Source organism: Tamandua tetradactyla, chromosome 19 (assembly GCF_023851605.1).
Source record: "Tamandua tetradactyla isolate mTamTet1 chromosome 19, mTamTet1.pri, whole genome shotgun sequence".
Lineage (NCBI taxonomy): Eukaryota > Metazoa > Chordata > Mammalia > Pilosa > Myrmecophagidae > Tamandua > Tamandua tetradactyla.
Window position 1 is genome coordinate 51,910,822 of NC_135345.1, and position 14,189 is coordinate 51,925,010.

Below are 14,189 nucleotides of genomic sequence, written 5' to 3' on the forward strand. Positions count from 1 at the left end.
TCTGCCTGTGACTTTTTCTCTAAACATCTCTGAGTGTTTCTCTATTTCATCTGTTGGCTTCTCTGTGGCTTTTATCCTTTTATAAAGGACTCCAGTAGGAGGATTAAAACCTACTTTGAATTGGGCACATCACATCTCATTCCCAATTGAAATAACTTAATCAAAAGGTCCCACCTACAATAGGTCTGTACCCACAGGGTCTTTTTGGGATTACATACAATTTCAAACTATCACACTCCTCTTCAATTTTTTGGAAGAGTTTGAGTAGAATTGGAATTAAGTTTTCCTGGAACATTTGGTAGAATTCTGCTGTGAAACGATCTGGTCCTGGATTTTTCTTTGTTTGGAGGTTTTGGATGACTGATTTAATCTATTTACTAGTAATTGGTTTGTTGAAATCTTCTTTTTTTACTTTTTATACATTTATTATTCCCCCAAGGTGGGTGCACCATTCCTGGAAGTACTGCAATACCAGGTCAATGCGCAGAGTGGATGGAGCAAGCTCCTATTCCATCTCCAAACTCCAAAATTCCATTTAATATATTGTCTTCAGATAGAGGACGTATCAAATATTCTATTTATCTTTGAGTCAATGTAGGCAGTTTGTGTATTTCTAAGAATTTGCCCATTTCCTCTAGGCTATCTAATTTATTGGCATACAGTTGTTCTTAGTTTCCAGTTATAAACCTTTTTATGTCGGTGGGGTAGGTAATAATATCTCCTTTTCCATTTCTGATTTTCATGACTTATGGCCTCTTTCTTTTTTTTTCTTTGCCTGTCTAGCTAAAGGTTCATTGATTTTGCTTTTCAAAAAACCAACTTTTGTTTTTTATTCTCTCTATTGGTTTTTAATTTTCTATATCATTTATCTCCCCTCTAATCTTTGTTATTTCCTTCTTTCTGCTTGCTTTGAGTTTACCTTGCTGTCTTTTTCTAGTTCTTCTAATGAGGTTAGGTCTCTGATATGAAGTTTTTCTTCTTTTTAATGTAAGGATTTAGAACTATAAAATTCTCTCTCAGCACTACCTTTCCTACATCACATAAGTTTTGGATGTTGCATTTTCATTTTCATCCACCTCAAGATACTAATTTTGCTTCTGATTTCCTTTTTAACCCATTGGTCGTTTAAGAGGATGTTGTTTAGTTTCTGTTTATTTGTGAATTTTCCCTTTCTCCTCCTGTTATTGATTTCTAGCTTCATTTTGTTATGGTCAGAGAAAAATACATGTATGATTTCAATATTTTTGAATTTATTGAGACTTGCTTTATGACTCATCATTTGTTCTATCCTGGATAATAATCTATGTGCACTCAAGAAGAATGTGCATTTTGTTTTTATTGTGTGCAGTATTTCATATATGTCTCTTAGGTCTAGTTGGTTCAGTGTGTCATTAAAGTCCTTATTGATCTTCTAACTAGATGTTCTATCCAATACTGAGAATGGTGTGTTAAAATTTCCTACTATTTATGTAGAACCATCAATTTCTCCCTTCAAATCTATCATATTTGCTTCATATATGTTAGGGCTCTGCTGTTAGGTGCATAAATATTTATAATTGTTCCATCTTCTTGTTCAGTTCAGCCTTTCATCAGTATTGAGTGGCTATCTTTGTCCCTTATAACTATTTTAAAGTCTATTTTATCTGATATTCCTATAGCTACCCCAGCTCTCTTTTGTTTATTACTTGCATGGTATATATTTTTCCATCCTTTCACTTTCAACCTACATATGTCTTTGATTTTCAGGTGGGTCACCTGTAAGTTAGCATATGGTTGTGTTATGCTTTTTTAACCCATTTTGCCAATCTTTGCCTTTTGACTGGAGTGTTTGGCCCATTAACATTTAAATTAACTATTGACAATGCAGGACTTTCTTACTATCATCTGCCATTTTGCTAGTTAGTCTTTGTAAGTATTTACATCTTTTGTCCCTCAATTCTTTGATTAATGTGTACTTTCATATGTATTTGCCTTAAAAAAATTGTAACATATTGAGTTTCTGCTCATTTCTTTCTGGATATACTTTTCATGTATTTTCATTGTATTATCCCGAGGTTAAAATTTAGTAGCCTAAATATATAATAGTTATATTTGATTAGATACCAACTTGACTTCAATACCATATACATATACTGTTCCTATATCCATCTATCCTCCAGCTTTTTTTAGACATTTTAAAATTTGAAATATAACATATATACAAAGAAAAGAAAGAAAAAGCAATAATTTTCAAAGTATACTTCAACCAGTAGTTACAGAACAGATTTCAGAGTTTGTTAGTGATTACCGTTCCACTATTTCCTGCTCTCAAACACTGGAGGCTAGAATAAATATCACCTACTATATTAGACTAAAGGCAGAGAGTTTTATTATGTCTAGAACCTAAATTTCTCCTAACACACAATCTAAATCAACTTTGTCTGGGCAGCTCATTTAAACAACACAGACTCCTAGAGTCCAGAACAGGGACAAAGCCTTGTAATTTTGTATAACTTAATGTAATACCAGGATACAACTCCGACTATGATGGGCTGATAATTCAAAAGTATTGATAGAGTCCCTTGAGGATCTGAAGGAAAAAAAATAGAACTATTAAACTTTTCCCATCTGGGAAACTCCGGGTACCTCTCAACCACTGGAGACTCACAAGAAAACAGGCCAAGCCCTTGATTTTGAGGCTTGCCCTTATTTCTGTAGTGGAGAAACTAAGACTACCTATAATGAGGCCTAAGAGTTGCTTCCAGGAAACCTCCTTTTGTTGCTCAGATGTGGCCTTTCTCTAAGCCCAACTCTGCAGGGAAAATCTTTACCCTCCCCAATATGTGGGACATGACATTCATGGGTGAAAGTCTCCCTGACAAAGTGAGGTATGGCTCCAGGGGATGAGTCTGGCCCTTGCGCTGTGGCAATACCTTGCTGACCTCCCACCTTTTTTTGTACTTGTTACAAATTGTATGTTTGTACATTGTATGTTTGAAACCATTGATTTATCAATTTAACATTACTTTTTATGCATTTGCATTTTAGCACCTGTCAGAAGTAAGAAGTGGATTTACATATTAAAAAATACATTATAATTGCCCTGGCATTTCTAATTATCCAAATGCATATCTTTACCAGAGGACTTTATTTCTTTATGCTACTTCAACTCACTGCCTACCATCCTTTAATTTCAGTCTGAACAACTCCCTTTAGTATTGCTTGCAGGGCAGATCTAGTGCTGATGAACTCCCTCAGCCTTTGTTTATTTGGGAATGTCTTTAAACTCTCCCTCATTTTTGAAAGAAACTCTCTCTGCATATGAAATTATTGGTTGGCAGTTGTTTTCTCTTAGCACTATTAAGTATTTCAACTTATTACCCTCTTCCTTCCCTGGTGTCTTATGAGAAATCAGCACTTCATCCAGTTGGGTCTGTGTTGTACACAACACATTGCTTTTCTTTTGTAGCTTCCAGAACTCTCCCCTTGGCTTTGTATTCAATAGTTTAGTCAGCACATGATAGAAGCATATTTTTCTTCAAGTTTTTCCTGTTTGGTGTTCTCTGGAATTTTGCATGTGCATATTCACATTTTTGTTATGTTTGGAAAGTTCTGTCATTATTTCTTTGAAAAACCTTCCTGTTCCTTTCTCTTTTTCTTCTCCTTTTGGGACTCCCATGATGTGTATATTGATATACTTGGTGGTGTCCCAGTGGTTTCTTAAGCTGTTTTAGCTTTTTATAATTATTTTTCCTTTCTACTCTGTGGTAGTTAGATTCAGTTGTCAACTTGGCCAGGTGAGGGTACCTAGTTCTGTTGTTGAGGACATGAACCTCGTCAATTGCTGATTACATCTGCAGTTGGCTAGGAGGCGTGCCTGCTGCAATGAATGATGTTTGACTTAATTGGCTGGTGCTTAAATGAGAGAGCTTAATGTAGCACAGTCCAAGCAGCTCAGCATACCTCATCTCAGCACTCGCAGCTCAGTCTAGGCCTTTGGAGATGCAGAAAGAAATCACCCCAGGGAAAGTTGTTGGAACCCAGAGGCCTGGAGAGAAGACCAACCGAGATTGTCCTGTGCCTTCCCATGTAAGAAAGAACCTCAGTGGAAAGTTAGCTGCCTTTCCTCTGAAGAACTAATGAAATAAATCCCCTTTTATTAAAAGCCAATCCATCTCTTGTGTGTTGCATTTCAGCTGCTGGCAAACTAGAACATACTCCTTATCATAATTCATTTCCATTTTCTTGTCTCTGAGTTCACAGATTCTGTCTTCCGCCAGTCCCAATCTGCTGTTGAAATCCTCCAGGTAATTTTTAATTTCAGTTATTGTGATCTTGAACTCCAGTAGCTCTGTCTGATCCCTTTTAAAATTTCCTAACTTTTTATTGAGATTCTTATATTATTCATTCATTGTTTTCCTGATATCCCTTAATTCTTTCTATTTTCCTTCATGTCCCTTAGCATATTGATTATTTTCCTGATACCTTTTAGTTCTTTTCCTGTATTTTCTTTAATCTCCTTGAAAATATTGAAGATCATATTCTTCTTTATTGATGCCTTCTGAATTTTTATCCTCTTCCTTTGGACAGGCCATCATTTCCTGTTTCTTTGTCTTGTAATATTTTGTTTTACACATTATATTTTAATACTTTAAAATGTTAACGCTGGGATTTAGCCCTTGTGGTGTTTGTTTCTTGAGTTTGTTCCAGCTAATGCTATGGCAAAGATTTTCTGGAGTGTCAGGAGCCACTGAAACCAAGAAAACATGAACAAAAACACCTTTTATCCTCTTTTCAAATTGGCTTTGCATTGCCTGGCATTACTCCTCAGAGTACAGTCCTCCTTTCAGGAAGGTCAGCTGAAGGTGAATGCAAAGTGCAGGGTCCTCCCTGTCTTCTTGGGCCTTGTCTTATCTTGGACTTGTGCTTGCTAGTGGCTTTATGAGTTCCTCTATTAATAGGAGTTTGAAAGCCCACTCTACATCCTGGGAAACTGACCTTTTCCCTCTCCCAGGTGTTCCACTGCTGGACTAAAAGCAGGTAAGCCTTTAACCTATGTCATCAGCCTCAATTGTTTCTTACACTGTCTTTGTTGTTTCAAGCTGCTTCTGCCTAAAGAGCAAGTTCTTGGATGGGGAAACAGCAGAGAGGAGTTTTTCAATTCAGTCTTTCCAGTGGAAACAAGGTCAATAACCCAAAGGGAGTAACAGCCAGCTCCAAACTGCCCTTGGAAGGGGTTGAAGGAGGGGTCAGCAACGGTGTCTTCTTCCTCAGCTTTCTGTAACTGTGTTTTCTTGACCTGTCCAGCAAATTCAGACTTTCAGCTGTTCTCCTCAGCTTTGAAGAAGCCTATCATCTTTAAGTCTCCTCTGTTGCTTTTGCTAGGGGGAGTTGAGATAATGGCTGCCCTCTGAGCTGGTACCCCACTGTCTGAAATAGCTAATCAAAAGTAGTCATCAGTAATCACACCACACTGCCTCCTCGGATCTTGGAGAAATATGTTTTCATACTTCTCTGGCACCAGCAAGCTGCTCCAGGGACTAACCCCTCTGCTATCTGCCACAAGAGTGGGGGATGGATAATGGTTACTACTACATGGAGAGAATAATTCACTTGTATTTACTGCAGTTTATCAGGGTTTTTTCACCTGCTCTTCCCTGGATACTGCCCAACATTCTACTGGGCTCCATAGTTTCAAAATAATTGATTCAGACAGTTGTTGCCTGTTTAATAGTTGTTCTGACAGAGAAACTGATTCCTGGAGCACTGAGAATTGAACCCGGGTCTCTGGCACGGAAAAACTCTACCTACAGAGCCGCCGTGGCCCAACCCTCATTGTTTCTTAGGGAGATGGGTCTGCTAACTTGGTCAAAAGATGGTGGAAGTCAGAATGCTATGGGGGGAAGTGGAAAGAGCCAAATCTCTCCTCTGCTTTGTAGTGTGAGTACTCTAAGCGGTGACTGTGTCTTCCATTCCAGGGACCAGACTTTTGTTCTTCCTCTCTTTGCTCTTCTACCAATTTCCTACATCGGAGAATCTGGCAATTCAAAAGCTGTTGTCTTCTTGCTTCCCTTTTCTCATTTGATTTTTGAATTAAAAAATATCATTTAGTTAGGCGGATAGTGGGGATAAGAGAGAGAAGTAAAAAGGAAAGGTGCTTATCTGCTGTATTGTGGAGAAGCAAGCTTATTTTGTACAGTTGAGTCAGTAGCTATTTTGATTCCCATGTATTTGGGAAACATTCAATTATTTTAGCTATCGAGTCCTATGAACTTATCACAGTGGTCTCTTTCTCTTAAACTATCTATCTATATAAAGGATCTAGAGAAAAATGAATGTCTTCATTCTGTGAGCAACAAATAGGAGCAGCAATATAGCCAAGTAGTTTGAGAGTTATTATGTCAAAGAAGACTTTAAAATGGGAAGTACTTAGCCATGCTCATTATTAATAGCACAGACACCTTTAATACAGTGCATATTTTTTCTCTGCATTCAGTCTTTAGGTGAAAGAGGCAACAGATAATAATATATGCCCAGAAAAGAGACCCTGAATAGATAAAGATACCCTAAAAAAAAGAGTGAAGTGGGAGAACTTAAAAGCTTACTATAAAGCCACAGTGGTCAAAGCAGCATGGTACTGGCACAAAGATAGAAGGATTAACCAATGGAATAGAATCAAGAGTGCAGAGATAGGCTATCAAATTTATGGACATTTGATCTTCGCTAAGACTCCCAAATCCATTGAATTGGGACAGAATAGTCTTTTCAATAAATGGCATGGGAGAACTGGATTTCAATAGCCAAAAGAATAAAAGAGGATCCCTACCTTACACCCAATGCAAAAATTAATTCAAAATGGATTAAAGACCTACATGTAAGAGCCAGAACCATAAAACTTCTAGAAGAAAATGTAAGGAAACATCTTCAAAAGCTAGTAATAAGAGGTACCTTCTTAAATTTTATACCTAAAGCATAAGCAGTGAAAGAATATATGGACAAATGGAATCTCCTTAAGATAAAGAATATCTGTGCCTCAAAGGACTTTGTTAAAAAGGTGAAGAGGCAGCCAACTCAATGGGAGAAAATACTTGGAAACCACGCATCAGATAAAGGCTTGATATCCTGTGTACATAAAGAAATTATACAGCTCAACAACAGAAGAAGAAACAATCCAATTACAAAATGGGCAGAGGACATGAATAGACATTTTTCTGAAGAGCAAATACAGATGGCTAAAAAACAGATGAAGAGATGCTCATTTTCTTTAGCTATAAGGGAAATGCAAATTAAGACAATGATGAGCTATCACCTCACATATATAAGAATGGCTGCTATTAAACTAACAGACAACTACAGGTGTTGGGGAGGATGTGGAGAAATAGAAACACTTATTCACTGTTTTGGGAGTGTATAATGTTGCAGTCACTGTAGAAGACAATTTGGTTATAACTCAGAAAACTAAATATTGAGTTGCCCTATGACCTGACAATATGAAACTCAGTATATACCCAGAAGAGCTGAGGGAAGTGACATGAACAGACATTTGCCCACCAATGTTCATAGCAATACTATTCACAATTGTCAAGAGATGGAAACAATCCAAATGCCCATCAACAGATGAGAGGATAAACAAAATGTGGTATATACCATACAATGGAATATTATGCAGCAGTAAGATGAAATAATGCCCCACATATATGACAACAGGGACAAACCTTGAGGCTGTAGTGCTTAGTGAAATAAGTCTGTCACAAAAGGACAGATACTATGTGATATCATTATTATGACTCTGGTAAAGGTAATCTCAGAGGTTACACTGTAGAATATAGCAGACCCAGAAGTACACAAAAGCTAGAGATAGAGGAAAGGCTACCCAAAGAGGGTGAATCTAAATGCAAGGTAACGGATAGAAGTGATGACAATTAATTAGCAGATTTATTAGTAACTTTGCCATATTGAAGGTGAATATGACTGAAAGGGGATGTATAGCACCATGTATCTCAATGCTTAAATTTATGATTATAAATAAGTTCTCACATGATCTATTTCAATGATTCAAAAGTGGACAAGGCATCAAGGGTTGTGGGATATAGGGGGAAAACTGAAATTGCATGCTATGGCCAATAGTTAACAGGAAGATATCAACAGCACCACAGCACTACCAGGGGCAACTAACTGGGGCGGGGGAAGGGACAAGTGATAACAAGTAGTTTTGATTCAATAGTTGGTGATGTTATGTTTGCTGTTTTTTTTGTCACTACAGATCAGTGAAAATTGTCTAAAATTGAGAGTGCTGCTGATTGTATAACCAAATGAAGATACTATGAGACATGATTTGTTTATTTTGAACATTACCCGTGATGCCCAATGGATGGAGGGAACTGAGGGATACAGTGACTGAGAAGTACAATGGTAAGCGGTGATACATTTATATGATGGAATTTGGTATGGCTACAAAAAGAAGGGACGTCAAGGGGCACATGATAAACTAAATAACCCTTGGGGACAATAGGCTGTACAGAATGGGCCAGAAACAAAAGAACAAGTATCTCTCAGAAAATACTTTTAAAATAAATGAGAGCCTGGATTGTGGGTCCTTATAGTAGCTACATTTGGTCTGAAAAGTTATGAATGTCTTTCAGGATTCTGAGACACTGAGGTATATGTGTATCAGCTGGTGTTTCCCTGGAACTTTGAGTAGCTCTGTGATACCTGGGTCCCAGAAATGGAGAGCTGCAGATTTGAAAGTTAGCATAGCTATATATAATAACAATCGTAACCGAGAAAGAATCAGGCCTCAATTAGAGTTTAAAACAAAACCAATTTTGGCTGGGTCTAAAGTAAATTGGAATGCAGAGTAAAGATGATAGTGCATGTACTCTAGATCTTCAGTTACACTATGAGATCAAAGGCAAAGAGGTTTATTATGTCCAGAACCTAAATTTTCTGTAACACATAGTCTGAATCAGCCTCTCTAGTGAGATCATTTAGTCAGCCCAGACCTCTGGAGTCTAGAACAGGAACGAGGCCTTTTCATTCTCTATGGCTTGGTGTAGTGCCAGGATGCATCTTAGACTATAGTGGGCTGATATTTGAAACGTACTGGTAGAGTCCCTTGAGGATCCGAAGGGGAAATATATAAGCACATAAAAATATATATAAATATAAATACATATATATGGAACTATTAAACTCTTCCACCTGGGAAACCTTGGGTACCCTCCCAACTATTGGAGACTCCCAAGAAAATAGGTCAAGCTCTGGATTTTGAGGCTTGCTTTTATGAAACTTATTACCATAGGTAAGAAGCTAAGACTACTCATAATGAGGCATAAGAGTTGCTTCTGGGAAGCCTTTTTGTTGCTCAGAAGTGGCCTCTCTCTAAGCTCAACTCTTTAAAAAAATCATTACCTTTCCTCCTACATGGTACAAGCTACTGAGGGGTGAAAATCTCCCTAACAACGTGGGGCATGACTCCTGGGGATGAGTCTGATCCTTGCACTATGAGATCAATAACTTCTTGATATAAGTATATAAGTATATCAGTAACTTCTTCCTGATCAAAAGCGGGAAAAGAAGTGTAATAAAATTAGGCATCTGTGGTCAAGAGAGATCAAATAGAATCAAGAGGCTGTTCTGTAATCCTAGAATGAGCTGGGACTCAGCATTAAAGGATTGAGAAAACCTTCTCGACCAAAAGGGGAAGAGAGAAATGAGACAAAATAAAGTGTCAATGGCTGAGAGATTCTAGAGTCAAGAGGTTATTCTGGAGGGTATTCTTAATGCATTAGATAGATATCAACTTTTTAGTTGGGGTGTAATGGAGAGGCTGGAGGGAAGTGCCTGAAAATGTAGAGCTGTGTTCAGTAGTCACGTTTCTTGAAGATGATTGTATAATGATATAGGTTTCACAATGTGACTGTGTGATCGTGAAAACCTTGTGTCTGATGCTCCTTTTATCTACCTTATACACAAGATGAGTAAAACATATGGATTAAAAATAAATAAATAATAAGGGGAACAAATGTTAAAATAATTTAGTAGATTGAAATGCTAGTGATCAATGAAAGGGAGGGATAAGGGGTATAGTATGTATGAATTCTTTTCTGTTTTCTTTTTATTTCTTTTTCTAAATTGATGCAAATGTTCTAAAAAATGATCATGATGATGAATATACAACTATGTGATGATATTGTGAGTTATAGATTATATAACAAGAATGGAATGATCATATGAATGTGTATGTGGACATGTTTCACAAATAAAAAAAAGAAGCTATTCTGTGGACTGCTTTTATGCAAGCTTCAGTTAGATAATGCTAATTGTCTTGGTTTGCTAACCATCAGTCAACAATCTCCTGTTGTCTCTTAAGAACATTGAGACTCTGTAAAGGCTTTATGCACTAGGTTTGCCTTCCTGGGGCATACAATTCCCAGAGGGTTCCTAGGTCAGATAAATTCTGAAACTCAGAGGGGCCAGCCTCTCCAGGATTATCAATTAATTACATCCCCTTATCTACATAATCCTTCTCAACATGAAAAAGTCAGAACAGGCATTCCCCAAAGATCCTCACAGAATGGGAGAAAGATTAAAGGGGAAGGAGGAAGTATAACAGAGAAAATGGGATTTAACAAATGAATATGGCTGCTGAATCACTATATTAATATTCCTTCCAGCCTCTAGTGTTTTGGAACAGCTAGAAGGAAACATCTGAGATGATATTTCCATGACAGACTCTGGGATCTGTTCTGTAACTACTTGTTGAAGTGTGCCTTGAAAAGTATTGCCTTTTTCTTTCTTTTCTTTACATATATGTTATATTACACAATAAATAAGTTAAAAAAGAATATATACTCATATCAAAATCATGGCATTCATAATCAAGTGCTGGAAGGAAACCTAGAGATAATATAATTCACTGAATTCAGAGGTACAATGTAACTTTTACAAAGACAAAAATAATAGAGAAGTTGGAACAAGAACCCAGATTTCTTGACATCCTGGTCCAGCATTCTACCTTCCACATGATATTGCTCCTCATAAAATTGGGTGGGGAAAATATTTCCATGACATATCCTGAGAATCTTCACTATGCAAACTTCTGGTGTTCCCGATTGCCACCTTGTAGCTATATGAAGCCTTCACTCTTTGAAGATTTAAAAGTTTGAGTGATATCTGTCTGTCCTATGCACATCTCAAATATAAGATGGTACACCAGCCCTGGACTCATCTCTCTCCTGGGACAGAAGGTTACCATTCACTGTGCCTCTGTTTTTCCTTCCTTTTCCCCCACCCTACTGCAGAGCCCAGGTCTCCCTTGGGGATTCCTTCCCCACCCCATCTTTGACCTTACTTCTCCATTTCACTTCATTAGGCCTTGAGTTAGAGTTCTTTGGAAACTCTATCACTCATCTTGCCTCTTGTGAGATCCCCTGACCAAAGGAAGCCCTATGATTGACAGTCACTGATAGCCTGACTGACTGGTTAACTGTTGGAGTTCAACCTGCCCTCCCTCTCTTTTCCACCCCTCCAACTCCATTCCCTTCATAAGGAGGCAGGACTCTGCCTCTCTGGAAGCTAGAGGAATAAAGACTCAAAATCCCTCTTCAGGCTATGGACATGTAGCTTCCTCTCTTTCTATGGTCAGGGTCTACCCTTGTTCTTGTGACCTATTTGAAGGATCAGGCCAATGATCTCAAAATATTTTCAATGTATGTAGCCCTATCAGTTAAAAAAAATTGAGCATGCACTCTCAATATTTGTTTATTTATTAGAATTTATATATACATACTATCAATCCATATGTTAAATATTAGTAAAGCTTAATTTCTCTCCAATATATTTGGATTAAAAGATATGTACATAAAAATTGTAATCATTTCTCCTTGCCCTTCCTCTTTCCTTTCAACTCCCTATCCAATAAATAAATTCTACTGAAGTAAGCAGTCAGTAGATGATCCCACCACATGGGATAGATCTGGGCTCCATAAATGTAATAATTGCTGCTATTTTTAAAAATGTTTTTTAAATTATAAAATACAGCATATATACAAAAAAGCAATAAAATTTTCAAGTGCATTTTAGCAAGTAGTTTAAGAACAGATTTTAAATGTTCTTATGGGTTACAGTTCCACGATTTTTCATTTTTTCTTCTAGCTGCTCCAAGACACTGGAGACCAAAAGAAATATCAATATAATGATTCAGCAGCCATACTTATTTGTAAAATCCTATCTTCACTGTTATACTCCTTCTCGCTTTTTTTTTTTTTGTGAAAAATAACATACATACAAAAAAGTAATAAATTTCAAAGCACATTGCAACACTAGTTGTAGAACAGATTTCAGAGTTTGGTATGGGTTACAATTTCACATGTTAGGTTTTTACTTCTAGATGCTTTAAGATACAGGAGACTAAAAGAAATATAAATATACTGATACAGCAATCATACTCATTTGTTGAACCCTACTTTCTCTGTATAACTCCACCATCACCTCTGATCTTTGTCCCACTCTTTAGGGGTATTTTTTCTTAGTTTTTCATGTTGGAAGGGGCTGTTGATAATATGGGATTGGGGGATGGAACTAGTTGATATTCTGGAAAGGCTAACACCTCTGTATTTCAGGATTTATCTGCTCCAGGGACCCATCGGAGATTGTAAATTTCTGGATTATCTTAGTGCATGGAACCTTTATAGAATCTTATATAATTCCCTAGGATCCAATCCAATTCTTTAGGATTGGCAGGAATGGTTTTGGTTGGGATTTGGCAAGGTATGCTAGGTAGCAATGACTAACTGTAGCTTACATAAGAGTGACCTCTAGAGTAGCCTCTTGACTCTATTTGAACTCTCAGCCACTGATACCTTATTTGTTATACTTCTTTTCCTCCTTTTAATCAGGATGGCATTGTTGGTTCCATAGTGCCAGGGTCAGGCTCATGCCTGGGAGTCTTCTCCCATGCTGCTGGGGAGATTTTCATCCTTGGATGGATGTCATGTCCCATGTAATGGGGAGGGCAATGGTTTCACTTGCAGAGTTGGGTTTAGAGACAGCAGATTTTTTTTTTTGAGCACTTACTGTGGCCCAGGCACTGTGCCAAGACTTCACACAAAATGTTCCATTGAATTTTCACAGGAGTATCGGGTGGTAGGTGCTACTGGTCCTCATTTTATAGTTGAAGAAATGTAGGCTCAAACAGGCTGGGCAAAGCCTAAGGTGGCTACTGGCAGGAGACTGGGCAGAATCAAACCTAGGTCTCTAGGGAAAGCATGTCTCTGTTGCTGTGCCCTGCTACATCAGGGAGTGATAGCAAAAAATTGTTGAGCACTTCTCTGTGTGAAGGCATTATGCTAGCCCAAGACGAATTCAGAGAACAACACAGTTCCACTTCTGTCCTCCTAAAGGTGACATTCTACTGGGCTCTGACCTCCGGAGCATCCCCTCTGTTTGACTGAAAAGGTTGAGATAGTGAAACATATTTTATCAGGCTTTTTTTTTTTTTCTTTTAAGTGGTTGCATGGGATTTGGTTGCAGGTTGTTTATTTTATGCATTTCTTAAAATGCATAGTTGTGCAGTATTACAGCACATTTTGAATTCTATGTTCTGGACTCTTATTACAGTTACACCATTATTTCAATGGGAAAAACATATTTTGAATTTCAAATAATTTGACTTAATTAAATTAGCTTTTGGAATACCATCTTTTCAAGAGTTTGCAGTTCCTCAACTTCTTACTATGGTGATCAAGTTATGGAAACAGTTTGAAAAGATTGTCAACAAGAAGCACCTATGAAACCGACATGGTGGGAGTTTGGAAACCACATATCTGATAAAGGTGTTATATCCAGAATATATAAAGAAATGCTTCCACTTAACAGCACAAAGACAAACAACCCAATTTAAAAAATGGACAAAAGACTTGAAATGGCCAGAAAGCACATGAAAAGATTCTTAACATCATTAGCTATTAAGGAAATGCAAATCAAAACCACAAGAGATAACATTTAATACCCATTAGATTGGCTGCTATTTTAAAAAAGAAAAAAGGCAAGGATGCAGAGAAATAAGAACACTCATTGATTGCTGCCGACAATGTAAAATGGTGTAGCCATTGTGGAAGACAGTTTGGTGGTCCCTCAGAAAGCTAAATACAGAATTGCCATGTGACCCACAATCCTACTACTAGGTATATACCCAAGGGAATTGAAAG

The 14,189-nt window shown here is 37.4% G+C and overlaps 1 pseudogene; it reads right to left on the minus strand.

The window, feature by feature from the left end:
• Window positions 1-438: 438 nt before the first annotated feature.
• Window positions 439-602, minus strand: LOC143663779 (U2 spliceosomal RNA; annotated as a pseudogene).
• Window positions 603-14,189: the final 13,587 nt, after the last annotated feature.